Source organism: Apostichopus japonicus, chromosome 8, assembly GCF_037975245.1.
Source record: "Apostichopus japonicus isolate 1M-3 chromosome 8, ASM3797524v1, whole genome shotgun sequence".
NCBI classification, from domain to species: domain Eukaryota; kingdom Metazoa; phylum Echinodermata; class Holothuroidea; order Aspidochirotida; family Stichopodidae; genus Apostichopus; species Apostichopus japonicus.
The window spans coordinates 11,190,781-11,209,178 of record NC_092568.1 but is presented as its reverse complement, the minus strand read 5'-3'; the positions used below and the strand labels follow the sequence as shown (position 1 = coordinate 11,209,178).

Sequence of the window (18,398 nt, the reverse complement as noted above, 5' to 3'; positions counted from 1 at the left end):
TTGCAAAAACAGATCCTTCCCAAGAGTATCCTTGTGCTTCACTAGTGTCCACAAATTGCATGTAATGGTCATGTTTGAATCATGTTGGATATGCTTCAGATCAGTCATAACATATATGCAAACTTGTCACATGGACCTTTAGTGTGAATTAGGACACCTGAAAAGAAAGAGAAGAATGAATATATACTACTTCATTGACATGTATGATAAAGAGGTTGTTATTACTTGTTTTCTGCTATTAAATAAAGTTTGATAATTAACCTACTATGTGCTTTAACAAACAAAACAAAACAGTCACATAATATTTGATGGATACTAAGGCCATAATCTTTATCAGAACAACAAAATAAAGAACAGAATTGATTTGACCTCAACCAAAACAATAGGAACACTAGACTTCTTGTAACCTTAGGTGTCCATCCTTATACTATTTATGAAGATAATCAAGCTTCCCCTCTTGAGACATTGTGTTGTAAAACAAGGCATCATACAAACAAACACCCTGTATAAACACCCACACACACATACTGCTCACGCACATACATACTGTACTATACACCAACATGACATTACAATTTCATACTGTAGGATTACAATTTCTCGGAAACCAGAAAACGTGATGTTTACACTTATAATGACATAAACACTTTCCGTCTTGTGCACTCTTAGGTCACTTCACAATACCATGGAGGTAAAACAGACCTCCATGATAATACAGTACTGACCTGTTATGTGGATGTGGATGTTTTACATCCTTTTCACTCTGGACAAAATGTGGCAGATCAGTCTTTGATTGGTCCATTGCATCGACTATAAGGGTATTCAGTTCCAAAGAAACCTGGCACGCCTTAGTGCGGGCAAGATGTTACTGCTCTCCTTTTGACCTAGTAAAAATAGAACATATTATGATACAAAATAAACTCTTAACTGATACAGGGTTTACGATATCAGATAAGAAATATTGATTTGAGTTTTGATCCAATATCATTTGAGAAATAATGTAAATGATATATGGGTCAATCCATGCCAAATCAACAGATTTTTGGGTCGATTCCACGTCGACCCTCTTAGAATCGCCTGGAACTGATATGGTGTCCTGCCATATGTCTCAAAGGATGAAATTGGGCACAAAAAAAAATTTGAAACCTTTTCGTTGCTAGGTTACGACCCCGCCTAGCAACCAACTTAAAGTGGCTCATGAGAGTTACATCAGCCCTACAGAAACATGCTTGCGAGGGCAAACAGTGGTAACATTGTATCTTCATTCAAGGAGACCATGTAAAACAACATTAGAAACTATTGAAATGTTATTTATTAAAAGGGTTCTGTCTAGTACTCTTTGACTCCCTCTCACCCCCCCCCCCCCAGCACCCTCCCCATAGAGCACTATGCAGATTTGTATGCATATGTGACTGAATTTTAATACTGCAAAGAGACTGCATAAACATGCATTCAAGGTATACTGAATTATTTGGTAAGGTAATCTTCTGCTTCAAATTGTCTGTATGCATGTAACTCACCCCCTCCCACCCACATCCTCTACCCAACCCTATATCAGATTAGAATATGAATGTGAACCAGTACATACATACAGTGTGCACTATATATGTGTGTAAATGTTCAGTACAGTGTTATTTTTACACCAAGCACTAAATAAATACACACTGTCCACAATCATGTACAGTACACACTGTGTACTGGTCATTCCATTCAATACTGTGCATATTTCAATATCATTTTAAATATTTGCAATTTAGTGTATGCTTTTGCTAATTCAATAATTAAAAGACTTTCAATAATTTAAAAAGAATGTTTAACCAGTAAATAAATGTGCAGTGTGTACTGTACATGTTTTTGGACAGTGTTTATTTAATAGTAATTGGTGTAGAACAACACTGTACTGAACATGTACACACATATACAGTATAGTGCATAGTGCATATTTCAATGTCTTTTTAAATATTTGCAATGTAGTGTATAATTCTTTTGCTAATTCAATAAATTAAAAGACTTTCAATAATTTAAAAGGAATGTTTAACCAGTAAATACATGTACAGTGTGTATACTGTTCATTATTTTGGACAGTGTGTATTTAATAGTACTTGGTGTAAAATAACACTGTACTGAACATGTACACACATATATAGTGCACACTGTGGACCATACCAATAATTCAGTATACCTTGAATGCATGTTTATGCAGTCTCTTTGCAGTAGAAGTCAGTCACATACTGTATGCATGTATACAAATATGCATAGTGCACTATGGGGAGGGTGTTAGGGGGGGGGGTGGGAGCCAAAGAGTATTAGACAGAACCCTTTTAATACATTTCAATAGTTTTTAATGTTGTTAGCATGATCTCTGGAAGGGTCGAAGAAAAGAACAAAATGAAGTAGTCACAGCCGGTCGTATAGATATATTTTGGATCATATAATGATCGCTGTTTGTTCAATTCTGAAAAGAAAAAAGGGTAAAAGGAACAACTTTAAGTAAGTAGTCTTAATAGATTGTGTCCAACAAAACTCTTAAAGACTTCCGTCGATTTTTCTTGAACATTTAATCAGCATATCGCTTTAACCCCCCTGAATTTAGCATAAAACCCTCATATTCTTGAACAGTGATATCAAACCAGTAAACATACAACTTCTTCCATTAATCTGTATGGCGCCCTTACTGGGCTTACCAAATTTACCTGACTTTCGGACATTTGCATAATTAAGCGCAAATCCCTGTTAATGAACTGTATACAATTAACTTACTACTGTGACCGGATGCGAATAACGACAGTTTCAGAATACCGATGTGGTTCACAGTCACACAAAGGTTCAGTAGTATACGATATAGTTTCGGTAAACCTAACAAACTTTAACATTTACGACGGTAACTTTCTGAAGAAATAGCAGAACTTGGCCTAATTTGTTGCCGTTGTTCTCTCCAGCAGCGCTCTGTTTAGCGCCATTTTGTTCTCGCCTGCTTGACGAGCGCCCCCTAAAATGGAACAATTACTTTTCCGGTTTCACTCGAAACATCCTCCCCCCACCCAAAGTAACACTTATTAACATTATACATAACAGTTTACATTATTCAAATCCTTCTACAGGACATATGACAACTATCTTAGTAACAGGTCTACTGAGCAGTCCGTTTGCAGTTTTGACTTGAACGTTTCGTACTCGGTTATCTTTCCCTGGATACACTTCTGTAATTCGACCAAGCTTCCATTGTCCGCGAACCAGGTTCGGGTCAGCTATTAGAACGACATCATCTACTCTTACATTTCGTCGGTCAGTGTTCCATTTCCGTCTAGGCACCAACAGAGGGAATACATCTCGAATCCATGACTTCCAGAAAGCGTCGACTATACGCTGAACGAATTCCACTCTCTCCTTAGGATTCTTGGATGGGCGAAAGGGTCCTTGTGGAACCCTACTGGATGCTCGACCCAACAAGATGTCGTTTGGGCAAATATACGTTCCATCGTCTGGATCATTCGGTAGTCTTCCAATCGGTCGTTCGTTAACAAGATTTGCCACCTCTTGTAGATACGTATGCAGTTCAAATGGAGTAAGGCGTTGTTCTCCGATTGCTTTCTTTAGAGCATGTTTGCAGCTTTTCACAAGTGATTCTGCACATCCATTTTGATGTGGAGCCAAAGGTGTCATGAATTTCCATGTCACTTGTCGCTCTGCACAGAACTCTTTCAATTCATCTTTCTCCCAGCCTTTCACCATTTCTCTTAGCTGCCTCTGAGCACCGACAAACTGTGTACCATTATCACTCTGAATTAGCTTTGGGTGTCCTCTGATGGCAAAGAACCGTCTCAGTACTTGTAGAAACTCCATCGTAGAACAGTCAACAGCTACTTCCAGATGGACGGCTCTGGTGTTAAGACATGTGAATATGACACCATAGTGCTTTGTCGTCTTGTTTCGTCCAACCTTAACAACTATTGGGCCAAAGTAATCGCACGCTGTGAAGTGGAATGGCGGTGTGAACGGAGCCAATCTCTCCACCGGAAGGTTTGCCATCAATTGTGTCTCGGCCTTGTGATTGAAGGCTCTACAGTTTACACATCTGAATTTCACCTTCTTCGCCAGACTCGTCACTCCAACTATCCAGTATCTGTTCCTGATTTTGGCAGCAGTCGTAGCAACACCATAGTGACCGCGTTCATGCACATTTCGCGTGATCAGGTAGGAAATGTGGTCGTCTCTTGGCAGTAATGCAGGGTGTCTCATGTCATAAGAGAACAGACCATTCCCCACTCTCCCTCCCACATAAATGATATCATCCTTTACGAAAGGACTCAGGGACTTGAATGTACCTTTCTCCATGTCATCGCGTAACCTTTTTTGTGTTTCTCGAATCCAGCAGTTTTCTGCCATTGACAGCTCTTCCACTGACAGCGGACCATCTTTCTCAAGGCACTTGGCTTTCAGATTTGTTAGGAATCTGAACACGTAAGCTGTCACACGGATTAAGTTTCTCCAACTGGAGAACTTCTTACAGTCGATAGCACCTTCTACTCCCCTTGTCAACAGTACAGTACTCTCCTTCTTCTTTTCCTTGTCAATTTCAATTACATCAGCTTTAGGGATGCATTTTGGCCATTCTTCTTCTGGCAACCGTAGAAAGGCCGGACCATCCTTCCAGGCACCTTTCAAATCTTTGACGCTAACCCCTCGAGACACTTTGTCTGCAACGTTGTGCTCTCCGGGTATGTGGCGCCAATCTGATGGGTCAGTCTGACTCTGTATTTCTGCGACTCTGTTGGCAACAAATGACTTATACTGCCTGGACTGGCCTCTAATCCAGGACAGGGCAATGATACTGTCCGACAAGAATATAACTCTTTCAAATTGAACTGACATCTCTTCCTTTATTGTTGCATAAAGTCTAGATGCTACAACAGCGGCTTGCAGCTCTAACCGAGGAATAGACAGATATTTCAGTGGAGCTACACGTGACTTTGCTGATATGAACCTCACGCCATGATTTCCATCATCTTCTTCCCATCTTGTGTAAGCCACTGCACCAAATGCATCCTCTGATGCATCGCAGAATAAGATAATCTCAGTTGGCTTCATTGGTTCTTGCATTAGACATCTCTCAAAGGATACGCCATCTAGTCGCTCCAGTTCAGTGAAGAACCGCCTCCAATCAGACTTATCATCAGTGGACAAGGGTTCGTCCCAGCCAGTACCGGTTTGCCACAGTTTTTGCATCAGAATTTTGCCTTTGATCAGTAATGCACCAGTGAACCCAATTGGATCAAAGATTTTGGCCAATTCACTTAACACCATTCGTTTTGTCATTAAGTCCTTTTCCTTTGTGGCCACAGGTTTCACCTTGTACTTCAGGATATCCAACTCTGGATCCCAAACTACACCCAACACCTTTTGTTCTTCTGAATCCCCGATGACAAATTGTTCACCTTGGGTTTTCTCGTCATCTTTCAATAGGCCATTGGAGAACCATCCCTTTGTTTTGAATCCTCCTGTGTCTAGGACAGCATCCATATCACTCGTGACTTTTCTGGCTTCTTCTATCGTATGAACTGACGTACAAATGTCATCCATATAGGTATCTTTGGTCAAGATATTTGCAGCCTCTGGATACTGACTTGCGCCATCTGCTGCAGTTCTCCTCAAGGCAGTCAGTGCCATAGCTGGGGCCGGCTTATCGCCAAATGTCACCACTTCCTTCACATAGACATCGGGCTCCCTTGACTCATAACTCCTCCACAAGAACCGATGAACATGCATGTCTGTTTCTGGGATTCGGACTTGGTGGTACATTTTGGATATATCACCTGATATGGCAATTGGGTGTTGCCTGAAACGCAACAAAACTCCAAACAGGTCATTAAGAAGGTCTGGACCTTTCTCCCAATATTCATTCAGGCGATGACCATTGAAGGCTGCAGACGAGTTGAATACAATACGAACTGGGGTACTCTTCTTCTCAGGACGGATGACTGGATGGTGAGAAATATAATGTACTGGACCTTCGTAATTCTTTATCTCCTCGTCACTTAACTTTCTAGCAAACTTGTTCTGCTCCATTTCCTTCATTTGATCATCATACAGTTTGGCATTGTTCTCGTTTTTCTTGAGCCGCAGTTCAATTGATACCAGCTTTGCCATACATTGTTTCTTATTGTTGGGCAACTCTTTAGGGTCCTTTTTCCAAGGGTATGGAACAAGCCATCTACCATTCACCTTTTTACAAGAATCCCACATGTCGTTAAACTGCTCTCGCTCACCTGGAGACATTTTCATATCATCAGAAGGCTTGCACTTGCAGTTTAGAAGCTTCACGCCCATCTCCTCAGTTGACCAGAATTGGGTTAGGTCAGTTCTACCTGTTACATTGACGTGAAGTACAGTTGTAGATTGCCCAGGATCGCCGGAGGATCCAAACATTACCCAGCCCAGTGGTGACTTCCTCAGCAAGTAACCGTCGACTTGCTTTGTTTCCCCTCCATGCATCTCCGGATAGTCTACCCCTAGGAGTACATCGACAGCACCATATCCTCTGCAGAGTGTTTGACCTAGAACAGACTCCATATTTCTCAGAATTACCGTACTAACTCTGGGGACATTGGAAATTTCGGGTACACCAACAGCTGATATGGTGTACTCTCTCTGGTTGGCCGAATACATCTTGAGTCTGTATACCTTAGTCTGGTAGGCCTGTACATCTCCTCCTAATATGTCAAGATCGACGCTGATTGGCTTGCCTTCAAGTCCAAGCTGCTCCGCTACTTTTACCCGGATTAAGGTCACATTCGCTCCAGAGTCGAGCAGAACGTTACCCGTTGTATAGTTGACGGAAGTGCCCATTCTCGTACTGATTATAGGTAAAGCCACCTCGTTGTTATTCGAAGCAAATCCGACGATGTTGCCACCAGTAGTCTTTTGAAGTAGCACGTGGTGGAACGACTTACAATTTCCTTCCGAGCATCGTGTCTTTCGTCTGCACGTTCGCATATTGTGCTCTTTGCCAGCACGTTTAAGGCAACTAAAGCAGGCATGCTTTTCCTTTACTATTTGGTACCTTTCTGTTACAGCGAGCTCCTTGAAGCGTGCACACTGGTCAGGCCAGTGGTCATCGGACTCGCAAACCCAACACTTTTTCCATCTTTGATGAGGTTGCGAGGTGGAGAGGTTGCCTGTTTGGCGCTGCGTCAGGTTCACCTTGTTCTGTTGACATATTGAGCTACTTCTGATGGACGCGGTAGCTCTCATTCTAGCTTTCATTTCTTCATTGAAGAAGCTAAGAAGACCTTCCAGAGAGGCTTCTTGTCCATTCTTTTGTAGACTGCGTGCATACACTTTTCTGTCATCGAGCGTCAGCTTTTTCTCTATTATGGCCAGCATATGGTTGTTGTTCATGTCTGCCTCTTTTCCAACTTGCTTCAATATGTTATAACATCGTCTGACAAGATGTGCAAGTTCACAAAAACGACCATCTTCTCCATGTTGCATTCCTCTGAACTTGATCAGGTCTTGAGTCACAGCATCTGAGACAACTCTTGGGTCTCCATAATACATATCAAGATACTCCCAGCAGGCATGATAGTCGGTTCCGATTCCTTTCAGCAGTTCCAGTGGCTTACCTGACAAGCTCCCACGAAGAATGGAGACAGCATCCCTAGCATCATACATTGGGTCAACCATGTGTTGGAAATCATCTTTAAAGGTATGATAATCTCTGACATCTCCGGCAAATACTGGCAGCTTTGGCTTCTCCACCCTAGGTCTCAATTTGGACGAAACGTGTTGCTCGTTACATGTTTCTTTCAGTTCCTTTCGTTGTTCACTCGTCGGAGTCAACGGCAATGGTGATGCTCTGTCAGTGGATGCTGGTGGGTTCTGATTCGACTGCTCTGGTAACAAGGGTAGTACTGGCATCTGGGGTTGAGAAAGGCCTTTAATCACAGATTTGAAACGAGTTTTGACGGCCGCATACTCGTCAATGCAACCTTGTATGTATTCTTCTTCCTTATCGTAGGCCGCCGAGTCTACAATCGTCTCGCAGTACTCATCATGGCGCTCTTGCAGCTCACCAAGAGCCAACTCCAGTTTGTCGAATTCAGAAGTTAGTTCTTCCAGTGATCCCTCTTCCAGCAGGCTTTCCAAGGCCCGTTTCTGCCTTGTGAACCGCGTCTTGCTGGTCCGTCTCTTTAGTTTCTTCTCTTCCATCACCCTTCAGGTTTGAACAACAGTAAATTGAATTTTGTGGAAGGGTCGAAGAAAAGAACAAAATGAAGTAGTCACAGCCGGTCGTATAGATATATTTTGGATCATATAATGATCGCTGTTTGTTCAATTCTGAAAAGAAAAAAGGGTAAAAGGAACAACTTTAAGTAAGTAGTCTTAATAGATTGTGTCCAACAAAACTCTTAAAGACTTCCGTCGATTTTTCTTGAACATTTAATCAGCATATCGCTTTAACCCCCCTGAATTTAGCATAAAACCCTCATATTCTTGAACAGTGATATCAAACCAGTAAACATACAACTTCTTCCATTAATCTGTATGGCGCCCTTACTGGGCTTACCAAATTTACCTGACTTTCGGACATTTGCATAATTAAGCGCAAATCCCTGTTAATGAACTGTATACAATTAACTTACTACTGTGACCGGATGCGAATAACGACAGTTTCAGAATACCGATGTGGTTCACAGTCACACAAAGGTTCAGTAGTATACGATATAGTTTCGGTAAACCTAACAAACTTTAACATTTACGACGGTAACTTTCTGAAGAAATAGCAGAACTTGGCCTAATTTGTTGCCGTTGTTCTCTCCAGCAGCGCTCTGTTTAGCGCCATTTTGTTCTCGCCTGCTTGACGAGCGCCCCCTAAAATGGAACAATTACTTTTCCGGTTTCACTCGAAACATCCTCCTTGAATGAAGATATAATGTTACCACTGTTTGCTCTCGCAAGCATGTTTCTGTAGGGCTGATATAACTCTCATATATATGCCACTTTAAGCTGCCCTCCAGAGCATTAATAACTTATATAAAATATGTTTTAGCACATTCTTTGCATCATAACTATACATATCTTACTAGTTTGTATTGAAAACCAAAAATAAAACTTTTAATTGTGACCAAATTTGACCTTGAAATGCCCAAAATAGCCCAAAATATTTGTAAAATGTGATGTTTGAGGGTGCTGTTCACAGACATCGTTCGGCATATGACCCTGGAAATGCAGTTTATTGGTAGCCCTTATGCTAGTGGACCACCCTCTTAATTGTTAAGCACCTGTATGCTAATGCTAAGAAGTTGTTGTCATTTGAATTACTCAAATCGGCTTGTGCAAGCATTTTCATACATATGAACGAGGTGATTTTCGCAATTTTCGAGTCATAAATTTGAGTAGATAACACAAAATACACAACGTTTTTACTTGAGTTTCTAAAAACAGGAACAATACGCTCCTGAAAAAATGGTATTAAAAAAAATTGAAATATACCCACAGGCCCAAAATGGACCCCCAATTAGGGCCAGAAGTGAGATTTCTTAAGTTTGAGGGCGCTGTTCATAAAACGTACCACCCGCTTGACTTTTGTTTTGCACTTTTTCCGTACAACTACTACTGGGCAAGGATCCTATGGAAAGTAAAACTCAAACATGCCTTTGCTTGTGAATATAGAGCACACTCAAAGTAGGGCCAGAAAAGACCCAGGCTATCTCATTTTCTGCCATTTTAGTTACTTGTTACGAAAAATTGAGACCGATCCAATGACCTTTCTCTAAACTTTAGGGTTTATCATCTTAGTTAGGGCTACTATATCCAATTTGTAGTTCAAGAAAGTTTTTGAAAGAGATAAGTGTTAACTAGGAGCATCACTGACACACCCACACATATAGAGGACTTGAAGGAATAGATAGTCTTTCTATTGCTTTTGACTTCTGCAAGGATTCAAAAAGGAAAGCAGACATCAACTTTTAACTCTAAATTAGTAAAATATTTTGACTCACTTAAGATGATTAAGATGAACTTCTTGCAATTGTCGGCATTCTTCATTTTTCTTTCCACTCCTCGTTCTTTCCGCTACCTCTTTCAAGTACCACCCACAGTAAACTCAGTCGTCTAGAAAAATATAATGTTGAAATACTTTAATTAAGCATTTAAAGTATAAGTTTTACTTCACACAATGGTGTAAAATTGAACTGCTTAACCTAATCAAGAAAAAGTTATGTAGTGATTAGTGATAGAGTTTTATTGTGTCAATTTGAACCATGTTGTTTTTATGAATACCCATAGAATAATGCAATGAGCATGTTGAATTTTGTTACTAATTATAACTGAAGTTAAGCATTCTTTTAGGTACTTTAGAGAATTCCTTTAAAGGAGTATAGGGTGTTTAGAGTTGCTATTGAGAAAAGAACAAGTAAAGCTGTACAACATCTTCTCATGTTATTTATTAGACCAATTGATAGGGATGTTTGGAAATAAGACCCTAATCATTTTCCCGGACAGTTGAGGTAAATGTCCTCAAAGGTGGAAATTAAAACAATTAAAGAAGTTTGACCAAAGGTAAGCATATTTTAATTTCTGGCATATTTGGGGGACCTTTCTGAAAATGTCACTATCTAAGGGAGTTGTTCATTGACATTTCAGCAGAAAGCACTTTTACTCCTGATTTGAGTGGAGGTTGCAATCAAACTTATGTAACGTGTTCTTTAGAACTTCTTTAAATCAAAATTTTTGACAATAATTCTAATGTTTTTTAAGGAATGATAATGCAGCTTTAGTGGCACACTAGCTGTGAGGTGTATTCTCTCCAGTATGTACAGTACAGTCTTTGTGCTTGCTGAAGCTGAAGCTAACAATAGAGACACATGAATTTTTCTGAAGAAATGTTTAATGGACTGCACATGTAGTTAACTAAACAGATTAAATGTCACTGGATTGTATGAAGTTAAAGCCTCCATAGTCAGCAAAGATAAAAGGATGCAATGCCTGTGGTTTTGACACCCCAGGCTAAAACCCACCAATTGTGATTGATCAGCAGACCATGTACAGTACTTGAAAGTTATCATTTGTAATGTACACAGCTATTGCTTGTGTGAAATTGAATTTTGGCAAAACAGTCTTACAACAGCACTTTCGACCTCACAAGTTTCAGTATACTTTATCAATGTCTTCATGCTAGTTAATCAATTTAAAGCTACTAGCTATGAGGAATTTGAAATTTTATTCCCCTTTTCCCATGCAATGTATGCAATAATAACTGTCATACATCCATGCACATTCACAAGATAAAATAATTAGGAATCTTGAACTCTTCTAAAGATTTCCATAAAGTATTCCTTGGAAATGATGCTTTGTTCACCAATGCCAATTTCTATCATTTCCTTATTCATGCGTGCATGGAGAGAAGTCTTTGCGTATGACACTGGAAGGTGCACTTCTGTTTTGTGGGGCATGTAATCTCCAATATGTTCAAATAAACACCTCATCCAAGCTAGTGCAAATGGAGTTTTTGTTCTCATCCTTTTCTTGCCTTTATTGCCATGAATTGCATTTTTCTTGCCAACTTGAAATTATTTCAGACAATCTTTGAATAACTTGCTACTAATACCAAAGAACATACAAAATGCTTTCTCACATACAATCTTCCCACAAATTACATAAATAGAACAAGATTTGTCTCAGGTGTGACATGATCTTTCCTGATGAATCCAAATCTTGTCCAGAGTGAATTGCTTTAGCTCAGTTTCCCTCACTTCACTAACCTCTAGAAAAGACTGTTCTAGGTCATCGTAAGAAAGCGACTTGATACAGCTACCATCACAGCAATCAGATTGGAACATAGGCAGTGGATCAAATGCTTGATTGCGTCTCCTTCGTTTTTTCTCACTCCTGGTGAATAAAAAAGGTTTTGATCACATGAAGAAATTGATGCAGAAAAATCTCTGGCAATACCAAAGCTACTGCTACTACTTCCATTTGAACTTATGTCAAGGTACAACTGCAGCGAATCATTTGTTGTATCTGGAGAAATAGTACTGATGTTGTGACTCACAGTGACTGCCCCATTCAAACGACAGTGAAAGTTTTGTTTTAGTATGATTATTTAAAGTTGGTTCCTCTTCCAAATTTTCCATTTCATTATCCATGCTCACGTTCCTTTTAAGTGTATTAGGTAGGGATGTATTTCCCTTGCTTTTGTGTGGAGATGAGAAAAGAGTTGGCTCAATGTCCAATTTGTCAGGATCATCCTCTTTACATTCTGACAGAAAACTGGTAATTTGTTAAAATTTGTTAGGTTTCCTTCACACATTTTGTTTCCCATTAAAGTGGAGCACAATGACAAATGAGCACAACTATATCTTCATTTACTCAGCTGCACACCACAATAACATGAGCCAGGGAGCTGCTACTAGCAGCTCCCTGGTGAAACAGTATCCAAAGGCATGCATTGAAAGAGTAAGTCCTCAGAGCATGACCACTGCTCAACAGTTTTACTCCCTTTCTGTGGTTAACCCTGCTTTTGAAGACTGTATATATTCACTGTTGGTTGCTGCAGTATAGACTGCCTTACACTGTGATATGAACTGGCTAGGTGTCATAGGCCGTGGTACATCCCTTGATTTCGTTTCATTCCGTGCAACTCAAAGAGGGAGGGGATAGTATGTGAATGATAAATATGAAAATATTATTCTGAATGGATATTCAGTTGTCCCCACTTGCGATGCTGGTATATATGCTTAAAAATCGGTAAAAATCTAACAGAAATCGGGTCCTTTTGCGTTATTGTACGAGGCTATTTTCTACCAATCAGAAATGTCGTACGAGAGACATTCTTGCGGCATACACGAAATTTCGGCAAATCAACCAATCACAACGTTTGTTAATATTGACAGAACAATTGTTCCGAAAACAAAAATGGCCGGGTTCAGTAGTGGAGGTGTTACACGAAAGTCGCTTCGAGAAAACTGTATTATACACGTTAAAGATTGCTCCAAATCAAAATTTATTGAACTGACAAGTAATTCATAAGAGAGATTTAAGAAATTTGCCTTGGAGTGGACACAATTTGATTGCAAGGAGGCAGAAATAGCCAGAAATTCCGCGACGGCGATCGGCCTAACGTTAACAATTTCAGAATGTGTTGGGGAAGTTTTACTACATCGAGACATATGATGATACCACATTGAATGTTACAAACGGTTTTGCGACATAACTAAAGTCAAAAGACAGGCAAAACTCGCTGAAAAACGCGCTGCAGGTATGTACTAGTATTTTTGTCAAAAATATGTAAGATTCTGTATTAATCCATTTTTTTTCCAACCAGCTCCTTAATTTTAGTTAGGCCTAGGCGGCTAGGCCCTACCACTGTTTTTCCAAATTGCCCACTTGGAAAAAAAATGTATGTTCGGCGTAGAGCTCAGCCAATTTGACTAAACTTGGCGAATTTTAACGTACACAATATAACCACTATACAAAGGTAATATAGCGATAGAAATATCTTGCTGGTGCAAGGCATAATATCTACTAGTAGTAGGCCTATGTAAATTTTACCCTAATTCAAATCTGGCTTTTCGAATTCAATCCAGAAAAGATATGCTCACACACAGTATAAGGTCTATTAGTAAACAGCTTGACTGTGATGTAAACAACACCATTGACCAGCATATTTCTTTCAAATGTCTCAACTTGTGGGTTACACCATGCTGACAAAGCAAATTACAGGTTTGATCAAAAACACTGCATATAGCCTACTGCAAATAGCCTACATAGAGCAAATTTATTCAGCAAAATTTAATTTTCTTGTTGTAATTTTCTTGTCATCATTCAAACATGAGCAATATACTTAGTCCTGATAAACTGATGGTATGCATGTACTTCTTAGTTCATTATGACTTATGGGAATGGGTCCTCAATAGGAAGAGGATATATAGATTATTTTTTTTGTTACGGCAAATACGGTAAACAAAATAAAAACAGTATTTACAAGGGTATATATATGCATTTTGAATTTGGAAATGTAACCTTTTCTGTCAGCTTGTGTTAAGATTGCGAGGTAACTTTAAATGCCTTTAAGAAATTCGAAGATTTTGCTAGAGCATGTTGCTGAACATTGGCAATTTATTCTTCCTTTAAATTTTTAAACATAAAAGTTAAACTCTAAATATCATTTTCCTTTTTGATTATTGAATGATCCTAATGATTAGGCAGTGAAAGTTGGGGACGAAATGCTTTAAATCTGAAGTAACAAAAACTGTGGAAGCAAATAATCCTTGCTCAAAATTTTAAAACTTACCTTTCTTGTTGCAAAACATTATTTAACAGCTATTTTTTATTTTTATTTTACTCATATAGAAACGGATGTAAACAAGCTGAATGATGACGCAGATGAAAACGAACCGCCAAGGAAACGCGCCCTCTGGTCCGACAATACAAGTGGTCCAAGAGAGTGGAGGGAACGCCACATGTTTCCGAATGAATGCTTCATCTGTCATTCCGTCAAAATGAAACCTTATAAGTTCACAGGGAAAAGACTGGTAGTGAGACTTATGAGGTGTGAGATTGTTAATGGTGGAAAGGATATAAGAATTGTATACCCAGTTGGTTGCTCTACGGGGCCAAGCGGGCATGAAACCCATGAAATGGATATCAAACTCAAAGACGCTTTTAGAAGGGATTCCAAAGGAACATAGGGCTAAGTCAGTTGATAAAACTAGACAGAGGTTGCCGTCAACAAAGACCTTAGGATTGACTTGGCATGCAGAGTCAGACAAATTTCAACTTAAGAAGCCAGTAATGGTTAGTAATGTTGAAACCTTAACCAAGCAAATTGTTTTAAGCAAGCTATCATCAGTGTTTGACCCTCTTGGAATTATTGGGCCTATTATAGAAGTAGCTAAGATTTGAATGCAAAATAATTGGGGAAAAAGAACTTGATTAGGATGATCTTAATGTAGGGGGTCTAGAATCTGAAATCAGAAGGTGGTTGGAAAATTTAGTTAATTTAGACAAAATTGATATTGGAATATGCTTGTGCCCAAGGGGTAACGCAGACCAAAGAATTCATGTGTTTTGTGATGCTTCGAGTGATGCATATGCAGCTGTGGTTTATTTAACAACCATGGGGGTAAATGGAATCAGGGTGCAGCTAGTAGCTTCAAAAGCGAAGGTGGCTCCTGTAAAAGCTATAAGCATACCTAGATTAGAGTTGTTTATTTGAGAAACATTACAAAAGTTTGTCGTGTGGAAATCCTAGATTAAGTTAAGTTTTTGTGGTAAAGTAAATTTTACTTAGAAGCAGTTATAAATTCCCTTCAGACTGTACACAGTCCAAGATCTATTGCATTTGTATCAGTGAATTTTGGTATAAGAACATACCATATAAGCATACATGTTTAATTTAAGAAAGTGTTTCCATGTGTTTGTGTTGAATGTTAGACAGAAAGTGTTATATATAAGTTCAATATTATTTGATATAAATACTCCAAAAATATCTTACTGTACATAGATTTGCAGTAATGAAGAAAGATTCTTGATGGTTAATGTATGAGTAAAATGTATTAAGTTTGTTTTGTTTTTAATACTTGAGGTAGAGTACCTCATGGAAGGGGAGAATGTTCTAGAGAGTAAAGTAGTCTTTACAATTTTGCACCTGCTATGTTATGAAAATAGACAAATGCTTTCAAAATGCCATCTATTGTTTGCCCAACCATTCTGTTTTTGTTATGTAAAATTAGCATGTATTGTATTGAGTTACTGAATAGTGTGTTTTTAGAGACAGTGGTCAGTTGTAAACTGTTCTTCAGAGAGAAAGGTTGAGTGGGAGATGAGTATAAGACAAAACACAACTTGTAAAGACTGAGTAAAAGAGAAAGAGAAAAAGAGAGAGATAGAGAGATGAGCAACGAAATAAACGAGAGAACAAGCAAATTTCCTTTTGAGTAATATTTCACTTTGTCTGGTAAACAATCAGCCTTGGCAGTCATCAGGATGGGAAAGGATTTAATTTTTCCCAATGAACGAAATGCTCATGATCAGAGATTGGAAGTGTTTTGTTGTTGTAAATTACTAGAAAATATTGTATTTGGGATGATGTGACCATATTTCAGGAAAATTGAGTATTTTACTTGGAGTGCAGTATCAGTCCCCACCCGGAAGTGTGGTAGTTTTTTTTTTTTTTTTGTATTTAATAGTGAATATTGTATTTGGAAGGATGTAAGCATTCTTTCAGAAAAATTGATAAAAGGGAGTCTTATTTTAGCAATGCTTGGACTTAACTAGGAATGGTATCGTGTCGTCCAGGGGAGGTAGTATCTCTCATCTTCTTGCACCTCGAATAGAGTGGATAAGCATCTGTCTTTTGAGTCATCAGGCCGAAGTTGAAAAAGTATTTCACTTTTGTATGAACAAAGTGCTCATAGTTTGAGTTGTAGTCAAATTTGGTTTGGGAGGGTATAACATTCTTTCAAGGCAATTGAGAAAATCTTTATTTAAAGGAAGTCCATGTTACAACCTACTCAGTCCAACTTCTCTAAATACAAACAAAGATGTGGATGAAGTTTTGCAGATTATTTGAAATTTCCTTCCTTTTTGTTCTCTACCATATATACTCAATCCTTTCAACTGATTAAAATGGCCTTAATCAATTAACTGGCTAATAAATTAGTAGGATTTTTAATAATTAATGCTTTTAGATAATTAACTAGTTAACAATGTTTTTTAACTAATTAATCTAATTAACCAATTGGTTAATTAGCTAACATATTTTAGCAGTCATAATTCATTTATGATTTCATTCAAGGTCTGAAATAAAAAAAATTGAGTGAACTCCCATGAAACTTGCAGTGTTAGTGTACTTTCTCACTTCAGTAAAACAGTAGTAGTGGAACTGGTATATTGGTTTTAAGTATGGTAATGTAACTCCCTTTTCCATGAATTTTCTTCTCGCTTAACCACAACCATGCGTGGGGATAAAGCAATTTGTGATTAGCAACTCCTAATTCATCATTCTGTGATAAATTTAGCCCCTCCCTCGATCAGTTGCACGGAAATTGAAAACAGAGCACATAAATGCCCTATGTACCATGGCCTATCATATGATCCTTTATTGACACACTGTTTGACCACAACCAAAGGGACAAAGTTTTCAGGTTTTATTTCCACAATGGAGTTGCAATCAGGCAAGACAATATTGTTGTGATTGATTGCTTCTGAGGTTAGTACTTTATGCAGACTGTGTAGCCCTGTTAAGAAATCTTGCACATCTGAGAGGTACTGTATGTGGATGTATGGAGGGAAAGGACTTCTCCAATGTCAGTATCAATGCTGCAATGTTGAAAAGTGAATTTTTAGTTGACAATATTTTGTCAAAATGGTACTGTTCTACCAAACTTCAGTACAACTTGTAAAAAAGGACAAAACTCATTAACTTCAATAAAATAGCCTGACCTTCAATAATTTTCCTAGCCATTGGGACACAGTCCCTAGTTCCCACAATCACACATAGTGAGAGCAACAAATGTGAGTAAAAATCTGCACACTGGACCATGCAGGGACATATATATGCCAAAACTGTTATTTGTTTTGTTTTTTTTCTTGGGGGGGGGGGGGAGGGGGATGTTTGTAACTGGAAAAGCCTGAAATAAATTATAGCAATATGCACCATGTACAGTATGCAATAATGAAGTATATAAGCATATTTGCTGCTATAAAGATTAAATTTGAAAATTAGCACTTACCTAAGTTCTTAAATCTGTTCTTGGACTTGTGCTTTTATACAAGATCCAGATCAGGTCCTCTGATTTTATCAGACGATCATCTCTCCACGGGGTAAACTGATGCATTGATCCAGTCGCATTTGCACTCGAGCCGTACTATATGGATCTGATCCTTGCCCGGGCCGGTCAAAAATTCGGATTGGAAATGTGTCATTCGCAGCCGGAAATCGCGTACTAGTAGTACATTTGGTCCAAAACTTTCGTTTTCAAAGTTCATAGCCTAGAGTGACAATGCTACGTTAGATTCATAGGTCAGTTATGATTATTATATAGTATTGTATCGACGATGGTCAGGAATTCAGGATGCATGCTTTTTACGAAAAACACCCGATTTCGAAGAAGAGTTGACGATAAAAATCGTGTCAGTATGGACGCTAGCAACAAGTGTAGAATTTAAAACGATGGGCTCAATATTCGGAGTTGCCCTGGGACAGGGAGTACAACGTATGTGACATGTGTCATAACACACGATGTTTTTGTGCGATTACACTACAGTATCTACCAGGGAGTTGTAATGGGTTGCGGCACAGCTGATCTGTCAATCACTAAAAACTAGTACGGGGTGGCCAAAGGTCATTTACGGTTAGCATAATAATAATCAGGGTTACCAGCGACAAGTAACAA

The 18,398-nt window shown here is 38.8% G+C and overlaps 1 long non-coding RNA gene across 2 annotated transcripts; it reads right to left on the bottom strand.

Moving 5' to 3' along the window:
* Positions 1 to 18: 18 nt before the first annotated feature.
* On the bottom strand, positions 19 to 17,908 carry LOC139972167 (uncharacterized). Of its 2 annotated transcripts, none has more exons than XR_011794600.1 (5): positions 17,736 to 17,908; positions 11,763 to 11,889; positions 10,002 to 10,113; positions 726 to 884; positions 19 to 157 (listed from the first exon to the last, which is right to left on the bottom strand). It is a non-coding gene; the product is annotated as an uncharacterized lncRNA (long non-coding RNA). The 2 variants fall into 2 exon arrangements; XR_011794601.1 differs by having other exon boundaries at positions 11,816 to 11,889.
* Positions 17,909 to 18,398: the final 490 nt, after the last annotated feature.